The sequence below is a fragment of the Bufo gargarizans genome, unplaced genomic scaffold, assembly GCF_014858855.1.
Source record: "Bufo gargarizans isolate SCDJY-AF-19 unplaced genomic scaffold, ASM1485885v1 fragScaff_scaffold_726_pilon:::fragment_4:::debris, whole genome shotgun sequence".
Classification (NCBI taxonomy): Eukaryota; Metazoa; Chordata; class Amphibia; order Anura; family Bufonidae; genus Bufo; species Bufo gargarizans.
Genome location: NW_025334174.1, coordinates 597,569 through 615,070, shown reverse-complemented (window position 1 = coordinate 615,070; position 17,502 = coordinate 597,569). Strand labels below are relative to the sequence as shown.

The 17,502-nt window shown below is 48.3% G+C and overlaps 1 protein-coding gene across 3 annotated transcripts in view; it reads right to left on the bottom strand.

The window, feature by feature from the left end:
* The window catches only part of LOC122922805 (zinc finger protein 692-like), a 405,840-nt gene that overhangs the window by 83,877 nt on the left and 304,461 nt on the right, over positions 1-17,502 (bottom strand). The gene's annotated exons all lie outside the window — the stretch shown is intronic.

Here is a 17,502-nt window from a genome sequence, read left to right as displayed (position 1 = left end):
CACGCCATTGTACACCTTGTGCTCTATGCAGGTTATGGCACTTCCGGCTGCTGACACGCAGTGAGTGCCCTACGAGCCTCCGCGGGCTGCTGTATCCGGTGCTTGGAACGCAGCACGCGCCGGCTTGGTTGGACGCATGCGCGGACGGCACATCCGGACGCCGTAGGCTAGTGGCGTCCTTAATCAGTTACATGTGTGTACTTTATGAGTTACAACTGGGTTTTTCGGTCAGGCCTGAAGTGTCATTCACCTCCTACCCCTCTCTCCTCCTCCATGTCAATGAGGTGGTCACCGCCCCCTCCTCTCATATGGGGACCTGAGACGCAGGTAAAAGCTATTATTTGATTACTCAGTATATATACCGGTATATTTGATTATGGGCCATTGAGGATCAGGCACTCCTGAGGAAGCCAGCAAGTCTGGCGATACACGTTGGGCTTTTCTCTTGACCACCACGCATGCCCCCCATCATGACATTTTTATGATAAGTATTTGAGCCTTATTCATTGTTGATGGATTACATGCACTTTATAATGTTATATGCTTATGGATGTGGGGGTTTGTCTATGAGTTTGTGGTGAGTCAGGATGGCATGTGCTGATACATGGTTCACATGCCCTTGATTTGTTGTATACAACGATTTTAACATTCTGTGTTGTGTCTGTCTTCTCAAATAAATTTGTTATATTTTACTGTGAGGGGGCACATATCTGGGCATAACTACTGTGAGGGGGCATGTGTGAGCATTACTACTGTGAAGAGGGCACATATCTTGGCATTATTACTGTGAGGGGGCATGTGATGTATACATGTGTGTAATGTATGTAGTGCAGTATGTGATGATCACACACTGCACTACATACATTACACACATGTATACATCACATACTGCGCTGTCACTTTCTTCTGCAGGTCTACCTTGATGTCTGGTCTTTAGGCTTCAGTCAGATCCTCCACCGCCATGCTTGCGCCGTGTCCCCGACACCACCAGGAGCTGGCCCCTCCTCCTTTCATCTCCCGTCGGCTTCTCCTACAGCAGGGCGCTCTATCGCTCCAGTGCACGCCCAATCTTACCAATCAGGGGCGTAGCTAGAAATGACTGGGCCCCATAGCAAAAAAAAATATCGCCCCCCCCTCCCGGATTTCCCACCCCCACATACCTATCGGACCTCCCACCCCTTCCAGAGGTCCCACCCAAACACCCCTCCAGGACCTCCCACCCCAACATCCCCACACCCCTCCCTAGATCCCCCTAAGTGTCATCCACAGATCCCCCCTCAGTGTCATCCACAGATCCCCCCCCTCAGTGTCATCCACAGATCCCCCCCTCAGTGTCATCCACAGATCCCCCCCTCAGTGTCATCCACAGATCCCCCCCCTCAGTGTCATCCACAGATCCCCCCCCTCAGTGTCATCCACAGATCCCCCCCCCTCAGTGTCATCCACAGATACCCCCCCCCTCAGTGTCATCCACAGATACCCCCCCCCTCAGTGTCATCCACAGATACCCCCCCCCTCAGTGTCATCCACAGATATCCCCCCCTCAGTGTCATCCACAGATATCCCCCCCTCAGTGTCATCCACAGATATCCCCCCTCAGTGTCATCCACAGATATCCTCCCCACCCAGAGCTGCTTCCTAGCTAATTTATTCACTGCACTTGCCTCTGTATAATTGAAGAGATGCGCCGTAATCTCGCAGAGGCCAGGAAGAAGGTGCATGCGCATTTCGATGCCTCTTCCAGTGTGCCTGTACGAGATTATGCCGCTTCTCTTCAATTTCACAGAGGCAAGTGCAGCGAATAAATTAGCTAGGAGGTGGCGCTGGACGGGGAGATTGCAGGCACAGGCAGCATCGCTTTGCTGCCTGTGCCGTTCGCAGCACGCCCTGCGCTGATAAAGTCTTGTTACTGCGTGGGCCGCATGACACGGCTTTGCGGGCCGCATTTGGCCAGCGGGCCGTAAGTTGGGCATCACTGATGTAGTGCATATATAACCAGGGGAGCAAATCCTGCACATGTGATCTGTTGCGAACAGCAATCCCTAGCAAAAAATGCATACAATGGAGGATGCCCGCAAAAGACCACATATAAGACAAATGTGCGGATGGGACTATAAGAAATAGAAAATCACTGAAAAGTTGTGCACTACAATGGTGAAATGCAATTGACAATATATGACTAAACCCTCACCCTGAAATTAAAATGAGACTTTTGCCAATATATTTTTATCAAGAACGTACCGGAGCCAGCGCACCCAGTCAAGGTATCTCAAAGTGGCACGGGACCTAATGCTAACCTACCAATGCCGTATGGACATAGATCATCAGAACCCGATCGGCAGGGGTCCGATGCCCAGGACCCCCACCAATCAGCTGTTTGAGAAGGCAGCGGTGTGGGGAGGGTGGCAGCAGTAGCAGTGACAATAGCGGCCCCATGACAAAGGTCTAACAATGTGGACAGCCAGTAGTCATCCCTCTGCAGAATTTTGACAATGTGGCTGTCACTACACAAACATGACAGCATGCATCTGGACATTTGCACAAGGGATTGAAGGGCTTCCCTGCCTCCATCTCCACTGCATACTACCATAGCCTGTTGGGGTCATCTGCGTCGTCTTAGTCATCGTTCTCTTGCTCCTCCTGTTCTTCTCCTGTCATTTTGGCAGATAAATCACCTAGTTTTGTATTACGGTAAATTCCTGGTAATTTATGTCCTTATCCTCATCATCTGCCAGTTTATCCTCCTTAGGGCTCAGGTGGCTGTGAAATGTAGGTGCCATGTCTTCTGACCCCTCGCCAATCAGATTTGTCAGCATCCCCTCTATCCCATTCTGGCGAATGACAAAGTGGCCACCTCAAAGGGCCTTGTCACGCATGAGCTGCTACTGGTTAAAGTCGAAGTTACACCTGGGAGTAGACCTGTCCATCTGCAGTATTAAATCTTTGACCACCTTCTTCTGCTCGTACAGGCGGATGCAGCGTGGAGTTCAAACAGGAGGAAACGTTGCATATCAGGCGATGGTGAGAAAGAGCATTTTGCCTTTGCAGCTTAAGGAAGGCATGTTTTGCACAGTAAGAGTGGCTGAAGTGCATGCACAGTTTCATGGACATTTTTAACAGCTCTTGTAGTTAAGTGGAAGACTTGAGGAACTGGCTGACAAAGAGTGAAAACGTGCGACAAAATGTTCTTACCATTATCATTAACCATGCTTTCTGTCTCCAGTTGGCGAGGAGACAGCCAGTGTTTTTTTTTATTATTATTGATGACGCTGAGCAGTTCCTCCCCGGTGTTGCTCTGTCCATCAAGGCTGACCAGGTCAGAACCGTGTCATAACGCCTAGCTTTGCATAGGTGATATGCTGGAGAACCACTGTGAACTGTGCCTACAGGGGAGGGTTAGGTGGAGGATGAGGAGGACATTGGCGCAGAAATCTAAGCATTAAAATGTTAAAGCGGCATTGCCATCACCTGTCCAGGTGGCTGGTGTGCCTGGGCCGGAACCACATTTATCTATTGGGCTTTGAACGGCATATATTGTCATGGAAAGGGAGGGACTGTAGTACCAGTAACTTACCTTCTGCACAAATATTCTGCATACAGCCACGCTAACTTACCCCAGCGACTTGGTGAATAATTCCCACACTGGCGAGTATGGCATTTTCCCTCCACCACTGCGTGATGCTTAACTGCTGTTGCTTTTATGAACCAGTGCACTACTAGTGTGTTCCACACAGGTAGTCTCCCGACAGACAGATGGTGTGTCCCTCTTGTGTCTGGCTGCAGATCTCTCACTGCTTGCACCCTGCTGTCTCACAGATATGCTTCCACCCTCGCCCCTTGATGAAGACAATCACCTGGCTCCCATGTGCAATCGGTTATATCATATACATCTGTTTGGTCATGACTTGTCTCTCACCTGTCTCTTGCGCACGTCACTGACCTCTCGCAACATGTCCTCTCACCTGACTGTCATCATTGTCCAGACCTCTCCTCCAAATCTGTGCTGGCGTGTAAATGCTGACTGTCCTCACAAAGCTCATCCTCGCTGAAAAGTGGAGCAGAGCCGATGGCTATCATAATTTGGCAGAAGGAGCAGCAAAAGCAAGAGACAGGTTCAGGACAGGTGAGAGTACACAGTGACAGTTCCTGGGCCATGCCAAATAAGCATGGTGTCAGAGAACCCCACTGATTCCTGGATGTGTGTATCTGTTGTCAATTGATATAATGTTGAAGAGCTTTCTAGTATGCTAGATTGTTTGTCAAAACATGACCATTGGATGACCGTGGCAGCTCTGGCCTGCTGCAGCTCCTACCAACCCCCCTTCTGCTGCTACAGCAACATTTTTGCCACTGCCTCTTCCTTTGGAGGGCCCAGGCAACTGTCTGTTGGACATAGTGTACAGTAACTGTATCATTAATGTAACAGATTATCTAAGAATGTAGTAGCAGTTCAACAAGATGCATGTGACGATATATTAGACCACCCTTTAATACTGAGTCTGACGCACAGTAAGTCTATGTGTAAAATAATGGATTAACTAAGAATGTTGCAGCAGGTGAACAAGATGCACGTAGCGATATATTAGAACACCATTTACTACTGAGTCTGACGCACAGTAAGGCCTCATTCACGCGTCAGTTTTTTGGTCAATGATTTCCATCAGTGATTGCGAGCCAAAACCAGGTGCAGCCCTAAACACAGAACAGGTGCAGATCTTTCCTTTACCTTATGTCTATGACGGCTCCAGTCCTGGTTTTGGCTCAAAATCACTGATAGAAATCATTGACCAAAACACTGACATGTGAATAAGGCCCCATGCACACGGCCGTGTTTCACGGCCGTGTGCGGGCCGTGGAACCGCGGCCTGGATCCCTCCTGAGAGCAGGAGCGCACGGCGTCACTGGTTGCTATGACGCCGTGCGCTCCCTGCTGCCGCCGCAATACAGTAATACACTGGTATGATCTACAGGTCCTTCTCAAAAAATTAGCATATTGTGATAAAGTTCATTATTTTCTGTAATGTACTGATAAACATTAGACTTTCATATATTTTAGATTCATTACACACCAACTGAAGTAGTTCAAGCCTTTTATTGTTTTAATATTGATGATTTTGGCATACAGCTCATGAAAACCCAAAATTCCTATCTCAAAAAATTAGCATATCATAAAAAGGTTCTCTAAACGAGCTATTAACCTAATCATCTGAATCAACTAATTTACTCTAAACACCTGCAAACGATTCCTGAGGCTTTTAAAAACTCCCAGCCTGGTTCATTACTCAAAACCGCAATCATGGGTAAGACTGCCGACCTGACTGCTGTCCAGAAGGCCATCATTGACACCCTAAAGCAAGAGGGTAAGACAAAGAAAGAAATTTCTGAATGAATAGGCTGTTCCCAGAGTGCTGTATCAAGGCACCTCAGTGAGAAGTCTGTGGGAAGGAAAAAGTGTGGCAGAAAACGCTGCACAACGAGAAGAGGTGACCGGACCCTGAGGAAGATTGTGGAGAAGGACCGATTACAGACCTTGGGGGACCTGCGGAAGCAGTGGACTGAGTCTGGAGTAGAAACATCCAGAGCCACCGTGTACAGGCGTGTGCAGGAAATGGGCTACAGGTGCCGCATTCCCCAGGTCAAGCCACTTTTGAACCAGAAACAGCGGCAGAAGCGCCTGACCTGGGCTACAGAGATGCAGCACTGGACTGTTGCATGTCATTCGGAAATCAAGGTGCCAGAGTCTGGAGGAAGACTAGGGAGAGGGAAATGCCAAAATGCCTGAAGTCCATTGTCAAGTACCCACAGTCAGTGATGGTCTGGAGTGCCGTGTCAGCTGCTGGTGTTGGTCCACTGTGTTTTATCAAGGGCAGGGTCAATGCAGCTAGCTATCAGGAGATTTTGGAGCACTTCATGCTTCCATCTGCTGAAAACTTTATGGAGATGAAGATTTCATTTTTCAGCACGACCTGGCACCTGCTCACAGTGCCAAAACCACTGGTAAATGGTTTACTGACCATGGTATTACTGTGCTCAATTGGCCTGCCAACTCTCCTGACCTGAACCCCATAGAGAATCTGTGGGATATTGGGAAGAGAAAGTTGAGAGATGCAAGACCCAACACTCTGGATGAGCTTAAGGCCGCAATCGATCCTGGGCCTCCATAACACCTCAGCAGTGCCACAGGCTGATTGCCTCCATGCCACGCCTCATTGAAGCAGTCATTTCTGCAAAAGGATTCCCGACCAAGTATTGAGTGCATAACTGAACATAATTATTTGAAGGTTGACTTTTTTTTGTATTAAAAACACTTTTCTTTTATTGGTCGGATGAAATATGCTAATTTTTTTAGATGGGAAATTTGGGTTTTCATGAGCTGTATGCCAAAATCATCAATATTAAAACAATAAAAGGCTTGAACTACTTCAGTTGGCGTGTAATGAATCTAAAATATATGAAAGTCTAATGTTTATCAGTACATTACAGAAAATAATGAACTTTATCACAATATGCTAATTTTTTGAGAAGGACCTGTATACCAGTGTATTACTGTACTGTGCCGGCAGCAGGGAGCGCACGGCGTCATAGCAACCAGTGACGCCGTGCGCTCCTGCTCTCAGGAGGGATCCAGGCCGCGGTTCCACGGCCCGCACGCGGCCGTGAACAACGGCCGTGTGCATGGGGCCTAAGGCTCAAGTCTATGTATAAAACAGATTAACTATGAATGTCGCAGCAGTTGAATAAGATGCAAGCAGCGATATTTTAGACCACCCTTTAATACTGAGTCTGACGCGTGGTAAGTCCATCTATAAAATAACAGATTAAATGGGTTCTCCACGAATTATTTAAAATGTCCGCAAGCAACCTGTCCTAGAAAGTGAGCTGGACTGTTTGCTTCCACTTGCATGGTTGCCTGGGAAGGTGAGGGGGTTAGGCCTCAGAACCCACTGCGCTCTGGAAACTGCATATACTACAAATTGGTGAGTTTTCCTGTCAGGCTGCTCAGTCATGATGCCATATCGTTATCAAAATCGAATAATTAATCGTTATCAAAATCGAATAATTACCATCTATTGTAGAGAAGTGTAGTGTTTATTAAGGCCCCCCCCCTTACCGTTTGTAGGAAGGTGCAAGAGTCCGTTGTTGACGGAAGGTATGTGTCACCGAGGTTCCTGGCCTCGGTGAAGTAAGAGACGGTATTTTCAAGCGTGAGCTGCAACTAGTGCAGGTCGACATGTTGCAATTTTAGTATGGCTGTAAGCTAATCCGGCCCACTCTTACTGGGAGTAGCCAAAGTGCTGGGTAGGTGGCTTGTCCCCACTCTCCAGGCCGGGTCTTTACTGGCTTATATCAAACCGAGCCAGCAGTCTCAGCTGTGTGTGGATTACTCCTTTCTGACAGTGGAGCGCTGTCAGTCCCTGTGTGTTTTGGGATCTGAAAACTTGTGCCGTGCAAAAGGGCTCAGGGCCGCATGCTAAGAAACAGGCCCCTAAAGCCTGCTGTGGACCACAGGTAGAGAAACTGCAAACCAGGTGAAGGCTTTTTGTTCTGTGGACTTTTTTAATGGTGTGAACAAACACTTAGACTGCAAAATGTCACTTTTTGTTTTCCTTATGTGTGAATAAAACACTGAACTGTTTAAGTTAAAGACTTTGTGGTTGCCTTTATACTGTGTCCGCTAGCCTGTCAATCCCCACACCACCTAGCTAGCTCTGCAATTTCGAGCAACACTCCCCCCTCACCTTAATTGACAGGGCTAGACATGAGCATGCTGAGGACAGAGCTGTGTCCTAGAGCTGTGTCATAGCATATGCATATCATATACACTGCTTACTGGTGCATAACCACATTGAGATATACTAAGAAAACCAATATTCATATTACTGCTTTATTCACATTCACAATATATAATTATACATACACCAATAATATAATATAGTGTTCGGAGTATAGAAAAAACACTCTTCTCTATGTGGTAATGCTATAGCTTGGTGATAAGTGCTCAGCCTTGCATGTTAAGGTCCTAGGTTTGAATCTTGGGAGAGACTTTTAGATTTTTTTTCTTCACATATTTTTTTTTCTCCCTCATTTAGCCCATAACAGAAGTCTATATGCTTATCATATTGAGAATAATTGCAGCCATTTATAAAACTGGTGTAAATTAGAACTTGCTTAGTTGCCCATAGCAACCAATCAGATCATACCTTTAATTTTTGACAGTTCATTTGGAAAATGAAAGATGGAATCTGTTTGCTATGGGCAACTAAGTCAGTTTTACTTTACACCAGTTTGATAAATGATCCCCAATTTATTTTATTTTTTTAGAACGCTAATAAATATATTCTTTATAATCATATCTTGTGCCTGTGAATAAACCAGTAATAGGTTTTTGGATTCTAATCATAAAAAAACCATTATTCTCCAAGGACGTACACAAAAATCATTGCATCATAGCAAGAATCTGAATTGGGCCCCGATATACGGATGCACCAGCTCCTGCACTACCGTGATTTTCGTTGCTGTGGTCCTATGACAGAGCAGAACAGAGAATGTCAGCAGTGCAGATGAGAACAAAGCCTAATATACACCTCTGCTGCTGCCAAACATCATAATAGTGATAAGAGAACAACAAGTCTCATCATGACCAGTTTAGGCTTATTTCATACTGCAGTAGTTCCGACAAGCTTTTCCAGCACAGTGCAGCCTGCCGGAGCTCTCTGGGTACAAACAAACAGTTTGCTGGAACTAATGCCGGCAGTGTAAGAGAGGTGAAATTTAGCGGGCAATACATAAGGGGGTAATGTAGGGGAGAACTACAACTCCCAGCATGTCCAGGCTGTTATTATGGAACACAAGTTGACATGAGGGTCCATTCACACGTCCACAGGAATTTTGCAGTCCGCAAATTGCGGATCTGCAAAACACGGACACCAGCCATGTGCGTTCCGCCTTTTTACAGCACTATGATAGAAATGCCTTTTCTTGTCCGTGGCTGCGGACAAGAATAGGACATGTTCTATTTTTTGTGGGACCGTGGAACGGAAGTGCGGATGAGGACAGCACACGGTGCGCTATCCGCATCTTTTGTGGCCCCATTGAAAATTGCGGAACGGATGTAGACCTATTTTGCGGATGTGTGAATGGACCCTTACAGTGAGAGGGTATAAGATGAGAAAACATCCCATATGTGGTCGTAAACTGCTGTATGTGTGCTGAAATGGTTTTTGGGCGCCAAGTTGCATTGCCATGTTGTACCGCTACAATGGAAATCCTGAAAAAAGTAACCCTAAATTGGAAACTACACCACCAAGAAATTTTTCAAGGAGTGTAGAGTACATTTTGAACCCACAGATGGTGCAAAGTGAACATTAGCATTTTTAGCAAATATATGAAAATTTCAGCTCCCAATATCATGTTCCCATCGTGTCCCAGTGTGAAAAGTCAGCTCTCTATTAGTTTTTTTGTTTTTTTTCTTCCTTTTGAACTCATTGTTATACCTGGGTGCTGATAAGTTTTTCCCCAATAGGAACAGGACCGCGGTTTAAGCTTGTCCAGACTTCCCGTTCAGCCAGGTAGCTGCTCATCAAGTTTCTGGGTTCCTCAGGTATCTTACATATGTTATTTTACTATTTCTACAGTGTCGTTTTGCTCTCACACGCCATAGGTAGTCTACCTGGACCGCCCAGGCTCGCTTGTTACAGTCTTCCTGGTTCACTCGGGCTCATCTTCTCGCTGTCGTCATGGTTCACCGTCTCTGTCGTCCTGGATCGCCCAGGCCCGCTCTGTCTCTGTCGTCCTGGATCGCCCAGGCCCGCTCTGTCTCTGTCGTCCTGGATCGCCCATGCCCGCTCTGTCTCTGTCGTCCTGGATCGCCCAGGCCCGCTCTGTCTCTGTCGTCCTGGATCGCCCAGGCCCGCTCTGTCTCTGTCGTCCTGGATCGCCCAGGCCCGCTCTGTCTCTGTCGTCCTGGATCGCCCAGGCCCGCTCTGTCTCTGTCGTCCTGGATCGCCCAGGCCCGCTCTGTCTCTGTCGTCCTGGATCGCCCAGGCCCGCTCTGTCTCTGTCGTCCTGGATCGCCCAGGCCCGCTCTGTCTCTGTCGTCCTGGATCGCCCAGGCCCGCTCTGTCTCTGTCGTCCTGGATCGCCCAGGCCCGCTCTGTCCCTGTCGTCTTTGATCCACCCATTCACATTCCTTATAGGCCCTCCTGAGCACGTCAGGTCCACCCAGTGACGCCTCTTCAGTCGACTACTGCTGCCAGGGTCATTTTCCTTCCTGCTTTGCCCAGGCATCCGTTCCAGTCTGCCTCCACCCGGATCGCCAGGTCCTTTTTCTCGCCTTCCTTTTTCCTGCGTCACGTGGGTCCCCCTTCGGTCACGGCACGCTCCCATCCTAGAATTTTCACCCGACTCACCCAGGTCCTTCAAGCAGGCACCAGAGGCGTTCAGTTCCTCTTCTCGCCTGTTCACCCGCCCCGCCCTCGGCACCCCTAGGCCTTTTCCCAGCACTCCGTATCTTCGGCCTTGGTTCCCCTCTCTTGTTCATTGTCCTCTCCCATCTTCGCTCCCCGCCGTGGTCCTCCTTTTTCTTCTTCCTTCTCTTGTCGGCTCTCCTAAAAAAGCGGTGTTTATTCGTGCCTATCTTGCTTATGACCGCAGGTAATTTTTTCCCCGTACTCTCTCCAGTACCCTCCTGTAGCAAGGTCCAGTTCTGTGCGATTCGGGTAGGATCACGTTTCCTTTACGCCTCTCTCCTCATTTCATGCCGGTCCTTTGTTTCATTAAAAAATTATCATTTTTTCCCCCCCCCATCTGTTGTTTTTTTTTTACTTTTCTTTAACAGGTGCAAGATGTCCCAACCATCTGATATTGAGGACTCCCTCTCGGGCCCCGGCTCATCAGTTTCAGGGCACGCTGGTAGCCCATCACTCAGGCGTTGGACTGTCCCTAAACTCATCGCCGAGTTGAATAAGAAGGGTATTCCCCATCCAGCTTCGGCCCAGAAGGAGGAGCTCTATCGCCTTCTGAGGACAGAGCAAGGGAGCGGCAGTTCGCAGTCCTCCCTCTCATCTATCCAGCTGTCGCTGAATCAGCTGCAAGCCACCATCAGCGGCCTCGTCGGTTCTTTGGCGGACGTCCAATCCAGAGTCACAGAGCTGGAGTCACGTGGCCCAGAGGATCCCCCGTCCGCAATCACGGCGATCGTTCCCTCGTCCTCCCAGGAGCCAGTATTGGGTACGCTCAGCGCTGGTCCTGTTGTGGCCCCAGCCCACTTTGTTCCCGAGGCTATCAAGAAGGACATTTTAGCTGGGAAGGACGTCAACTTGGCGTCCATCCTGATAGCTTCCCAAGATGTGTCCGAAAACAGAGTAATCAATTGTGGGGAGGTTGCAATACTACTCAGGGCCAAAGATGCCCGCCTGAATAGAAAGCTTTCTATTCCGGAGTTTGTGCTGGCATTTAGCCTTTACCGCGATGTGGTCTGCTCAGCCCACCCGCTCAGGCGGGAGGAACTGGACACTTATTTGTACTGGCTGACGGACCTGGGATACAAATATGGCGGCTCCAACTTTTACGATTATCATTGTTCGTTTTCCGCCAAGGCTGCGGCAGCCTGAGTCCAGTTTCAGTATGTTATCAACTGGGCCATATTAGACATGGAGCTCTTTTTCCGACACTTCGCCGGGCTAAGAGCTCCCACCTGCACGACATGCCAGTCCATCTCGCACACGGCCGACTGATGTCCCTTGCTGGCCACTCCGGGTCTGGACCGGGCCCTTCCGGGTCCTTCTGGCCTAAGAAGCCAGCCGTCCGTGGACAAGTTGGGCAGGCCCATTGTGTTTCTTGGGCAGAGCCAAGTATGTAACAATTTTAATGCAGGAGGGTGCTGTTTTGGTAGCTGCAGAGCTCTACACGTTTGCTCCCTGTGCTTCAGGGTTCACCCCCGTTCTGCCTGTCCAAAAAAATCCTCAAAGCCATGACTAGCCGACATCAACATTGAATTGTTGGCAGTCCTCTTGCGGGAACACCCCGATCAGCATTTGGTCCAGTTTCTCCTTTCAGGATTCAGGAGGGGTTTTCACACTGGGTTGATTGCCCTCCCTCTTGAGTCCTGGGAGGGGAAAAACCTGCAGTCGGCCATGCACGATCCGGGTGCAGTCGATAGTCTGTTGTTGACGGAGGTCCAAAAAGGGTTCCTGCTGGGACCATTCGATTTAATCCCTTTTGATACCTGGAGGATTAGCCCGATTGGGTTAGTCTCTAAGCAATCTTCAAATAAAAAAAGGTTAATTTACAACCTGTCTGCGCCCCACATGTCCTCCACACCCAGCTTGAATTCCCTGATTCCGTCAGAAGAGTTCACCACGTCCTATTCCACCATAGGGGAAGCCATCAAATTCATCTTGCAGTTAGGAAGAGGGGCCCTTCTTGCCAAAGCAGATATAGCGGACGCCTTTAAGCTGCTTCCCATTGCACCTCATCTCTGGGGATTCTATGGCATCAAGTGGGATCATAAGTATTACTTTGCCAATAGACTCACCTTTGGCTCCAAGAGCAGTCCTTGGTTATTCGACCAGTTCGCGGGCGCCCTGCACTGGATCTTGGGTCACCACGGGGGTCTGGATAGGGTCATTCACTACCTTGACGACTACTTAATCGTCCAAGACCCCCGGGGTGAAGCCTCCAGGCTGGACGTCCTCCTCCAGCTGTTTTCCAGTCTCCAGGTTCCAGTCGCCACATCCAAGACCGAGGGCCCTAGCACAAGGGTCACCTTCCTGGGCATCATGTTAGAATCCGTCTCCATGGAAGAAAGTCTGCTGGAGGCAAAATTATCTAGGATCAGGTCTGCAGTCTCCACCGCGGCTTCCTCCCGTTCTCACCAAACTGGAGTTGCAGTCTCTCCTGGGTTCCCTTAATTTCGCCTCATGGATCATGCCCCAGGGGAGATCCTTCGTGTCTAGGCTCCTCTCTCTTCTCCCCTTGGCACAGGATCTCCTCATGTGGCACTCCTTCCTTACTTCCTGGAATGGCATTTCCCTTTTCGTGCCCTCTTTGGATGCCTTTTCCCCGAGGATCCAGTCCAACACCGCCGCCTCTCGCGGGTTTGCGGCCATTTTTCACCCCCACTGGCTGGTTGGCAATTGGCCGGCGGAGTTCTCCCTCGATGGCGAGTCCCTCAAATCTTCCCCTCTCCTGGAACTATACCCGCTGGTGGCGGCCGCCCAGGTCTGGGGCCCCCTTCGGGCCAACAAACCCGTAGCTTTCATTACGGACAGCCTAATCCTGGTAGAGGTTCTCTCCTAAGGCAGGGCCAAATCACCCTAGATCATGTCCCTCCTCCGCAGGTTGGTCTGGCTTTCCCTACGGCACAACTTTCCTATATTCCCTTCCCACATCGCGGGGGCTGAGAATGTGGCGGCGGACGCCTTGTCCCGTTTTAACTACACCATCTTCTTCCAGGCAATGCCAGACACAGATCCGGTGGGCACGCCTGTTCCCCCCTCAACCTCCTGACCATGGACTAGGACAGCTGGTGGCATCCGCGAAGAAGTTGGTCCAAGGATCTTTAGCTAAAAGCACCGCCAGGAACTATCTCACGGGCTACAAGGCGTTCCGGCGCTTCAGGCTCAGCCACCCGCAGAAAGGCCAGGACAATGTCACCTTTGTCATGGCATTCATCGCCCACTGCCATCTCCACCTGCACCTCACTCACAACTCCATCAAGGGGTATCTAGCGGGGGGTCCAGCACTACAGACTCCTCGCTGATCCCTCTTGCCAATCAATCTTAGCCAACCAGGCGGTGAAGGCAACCCTTAGGGGCATACAAAAAAACAGTCCAAGCCCAGTGGCACGGAGACAGCCAGTTTCTGGGGAGTTATTTCGAAGTCTGTCGCTAGCCCTAGACGGTTCCCCCTTTGGGCACCCAGCAAGCCTTGTCATCAAGGCTGCAATATATCTCGGGTTTTATGGTTTCCTAAGACCAGGGGAATTTACTTCCAGCGCCTTGACACGCTCAACCCTCCTCAAACGCCATCTCATTCGTCAAGGTGACCAGTTTTCCTTATTTCTCAAAGACTAGTCAATCAGGTCCTCCAGTCGAGATTAGGTTCTTTCCCACATGAAACTCCTGGTGCCCCGTCAAGGTCCTGGGGGCCCTGGCCGAGTTTCTCCTTCCTCTCGCTCCAGAGGATGCGCTACTTCCCCTCCAGGGCAGGCCTATCACCGCGTCCCAGTTTATGTCCCACGTTCGCGCATTAGCGGCAGGGCTAGGGCACAACCCAGATACGATTTCAGGGCATTCTTTCCGCATAGGAGCCGCCTCCGCGGCCTCTAAACACCGGGTTCCCGCGCACATCATCCGCAAGATGGGGGGCTGGCGATCTTCATGCTTTGCCAGGTATATACCCAACCCGCAGGTTGAGATTGCCAGGGCTTTTGGTTCATTAGCTTTGTAAGTTGTCCCGTTCATTCAATAAACATTTTTCATTCCTAACGCATTGGTAATCTTCTTCCCCACATATTCAGGCCTACCCCGCTCTGGCTCCGGGCACAGTTCAGCCATACAGATCTCGGAGGGTGGTAGGGCCCCCCCCCCAACTCCAAGCTGACGTACACCTCAGCCCCTACCACAAGTACCCTATGGAGGCTAATAGTAAAAAAAGTAAAAAAAATATTTTAATGGGATTCGTTTAAAAATAAATAAATTTTAAAACACCAAGATATTAAAAGTTTACATATGAAAATATACAAACAATAAAAAATAAACATAAGGTATCGCCACTTCCAAAAATTATTTCCTGTACAGTGAACGCCGTAATGGAAAAAAAAAATTATTTCGAACAAGCGATTCACCATTTTCTGTTGTCCTTTCCTCCCCCCAAAAATTAAATAACGGTGATCAAAATGTCATACATAACCACAAAAATGGTACCAATAAAAAATTGTTTGTTACATAAAAAAAACAAGCCCTCATACAGCAATGTAGGCCAAAATATAAAAAATGTATGGCTGTCAGAATATGGCAAAGCAAAGAAAATTTAGATTCTTATCAAAGGTTAGATTTTTTTTTTAAGTAGTAACATAGTATATAAGGTCGAAAAAAATACATTTGTCCATCCAGTTCAGCCTGTTATCCTGCAAGTTGATACAGAGGAAGGCAAAAAAAAAAAAGCTGTGAGGTAGAAGCCACTTTGCACCACTTAAGGGGAAAAAAATTCCTTCCTGAGGCCAATCAAAATAACTCCCTGGATCAACGACCTATCTCTAGTAGCTATAGCCTGTAATATTATTACACTCCAGAAATACATCCAAGCCCCTCTTGAATTCCTTTATTGTACTCACCATCACCACCTCCTCAGGCAGAGGGTTCCATAGTCCCACTGCTCTTACCGTAAAGAATCCTCTTCTATGTATGTGTACAAACCCTCTTTCCTCCAGACGCAGAGGATGTCCCCTTGTCACAGTCACAGTCCTGGGGATAAATAGATGATGGGAGAGATCTCTGGACTGACCACTGATATATTTATACATAGTTATAAGATCTCCCCTTGGTCGTCTTTTTTCAAGAGTGAGAAAACCCTAATGTTGATAATCTTTCAGGGTAATGTAGTCCACGCATTCCAGTTATTACTTTAGTTGCCCTCCTCTGAACCCTCTCCAGCTCTTCTATGTCTGCCTTGTTCACAGGAGCCCAGAACTGTACACAGTACTCCATGTGTGGTCTGATTTGTAAAAAGGTAGGACTATGTTCTCATCACGGGCATCTATGCCACTTTTGATGCTACTAATTATCTTATCGGCCTTGGCAGCAGCTGCCTGACACTGTTTTTACAGCTTAGTTTGCTATTCACTAAAATTCCTAGGTCATTTTCCATGTCAGTGTTACTGTCACGGATGGTGTTGCAGAAAGCTGGAACTTATAAATAAACATCCTATAAACCCCTAGAGCTCTCCCTGAATGCCCATGCAAAGGTCTTTATGGTAGACGATTTCATGTCCACGTACCTAATACTATGTGACACCTGAAAACCCTATAATAGTGAGGGGACACTACCACCGGCTCCCTGCACTTAATATGGACTTGATAAGGAGTCAGGGTCACCTAGAATCAAGCCAGCAAGGAAACACAAATAAAGGAAACAGACTTATCTGAGGAATCATCAAAAGCAGGCTACAGCAGCGAACAACTCATCCAGGAAGAAGTATAAACCTCAAAGTGAGGCAGTATGGGAGGGAATATAAAGGGAGACAATTAGTGTTAATAGGTGAGAACTGGGAGAAGGAAAGGAGATGACAAAGTGAAACCAAAACAAAGAAGGTCATGCAAGAGGTAGAGAAGAACGTCTAACAGACCTTCTCACAGACCTGGCGGTGACAGTACCCCTCCCTCTACAGGTGGACTCCAGACACTCAGAGCCCACCTTACCAGGATGAGACCTATGGAAAGCCCTGATGAGACGAGTGGCCATAATGTCCGCCACTGGGACCCACATCCTCTCCTCAGGACCATAACCCTCCCAATGAACAAGGTACTGGCGAGAACCGCGGATAATGCGAGAATCCACAATTCTAGAGACCTGAAACTCAAGATTACCATCAACAATAATCGGAGGAGGAGGCAAAGAGGAGGGTACAGTGGGTTGGACATAAGGTTTTAATAGGGACCTGTGAAAAACATTATAGATCTTCCAAGTCTGAGGAAGATCAAGAAAGAAAACAATGGGATTGATGACGGACAAGATCTTGTAAGGCCCAATAAACTTAGCACCCAACTTCCAGGAGGGAACCTTCAGTTTGATATTCTTTGTAGACAATCACACCAGATCACCCACATTCAGGTCCGGACCAGGCACACGTCTCTTATCCGCCACACGCTTATATTTCTCACTCATTCTCTTCAGATTACCCTGAATCTTTTGCCAAATAAATGACAAAGACGAGGAAAATCTCTCCTCATCAGGTAAACCAGAAGACCCCTCTCCAGAGAATGTCCCAAACTGCGGATGAAACCCATATGCACCACAAAATGGTGACTTATCAGAGGACTCCTGGCGACGGTTATTTAAAGCAAACTCAGCAAGGGACAAAAAGGAACACCAATCCTCCTGATTCTCCGCCACAAAACAGCGCAGATATGTCTCCAGATTCTGATTGACCCGTTCGGTCTGACCATTCGACTGCGGGTGAAAAGCAGAAGAGAACGACAACCGAACCCCAAGGCGAGAACAGAAGGCCTTCCAAAATCTGGAAACAAATTACGTGCCCCTATCAGAAACGATGTCTGAAGGAATGCCATGCAATTTAACAATGTGATCAACAAACACTTGCTCCAGCGTCTTAGCATTGGGTAACCCAGGAAAGGGAATGAAATGCGCCATTTTGCTAAAATGGTCCACTACAACCAGAATCACAGTCTTCCCCGAGGAATGAGGCAGGTCCGTAATGAAGTCCATGGACAGATGCGTCCAAGGACGGGAAGGAATGGGTAACGGGAGGAGAGAACCCGA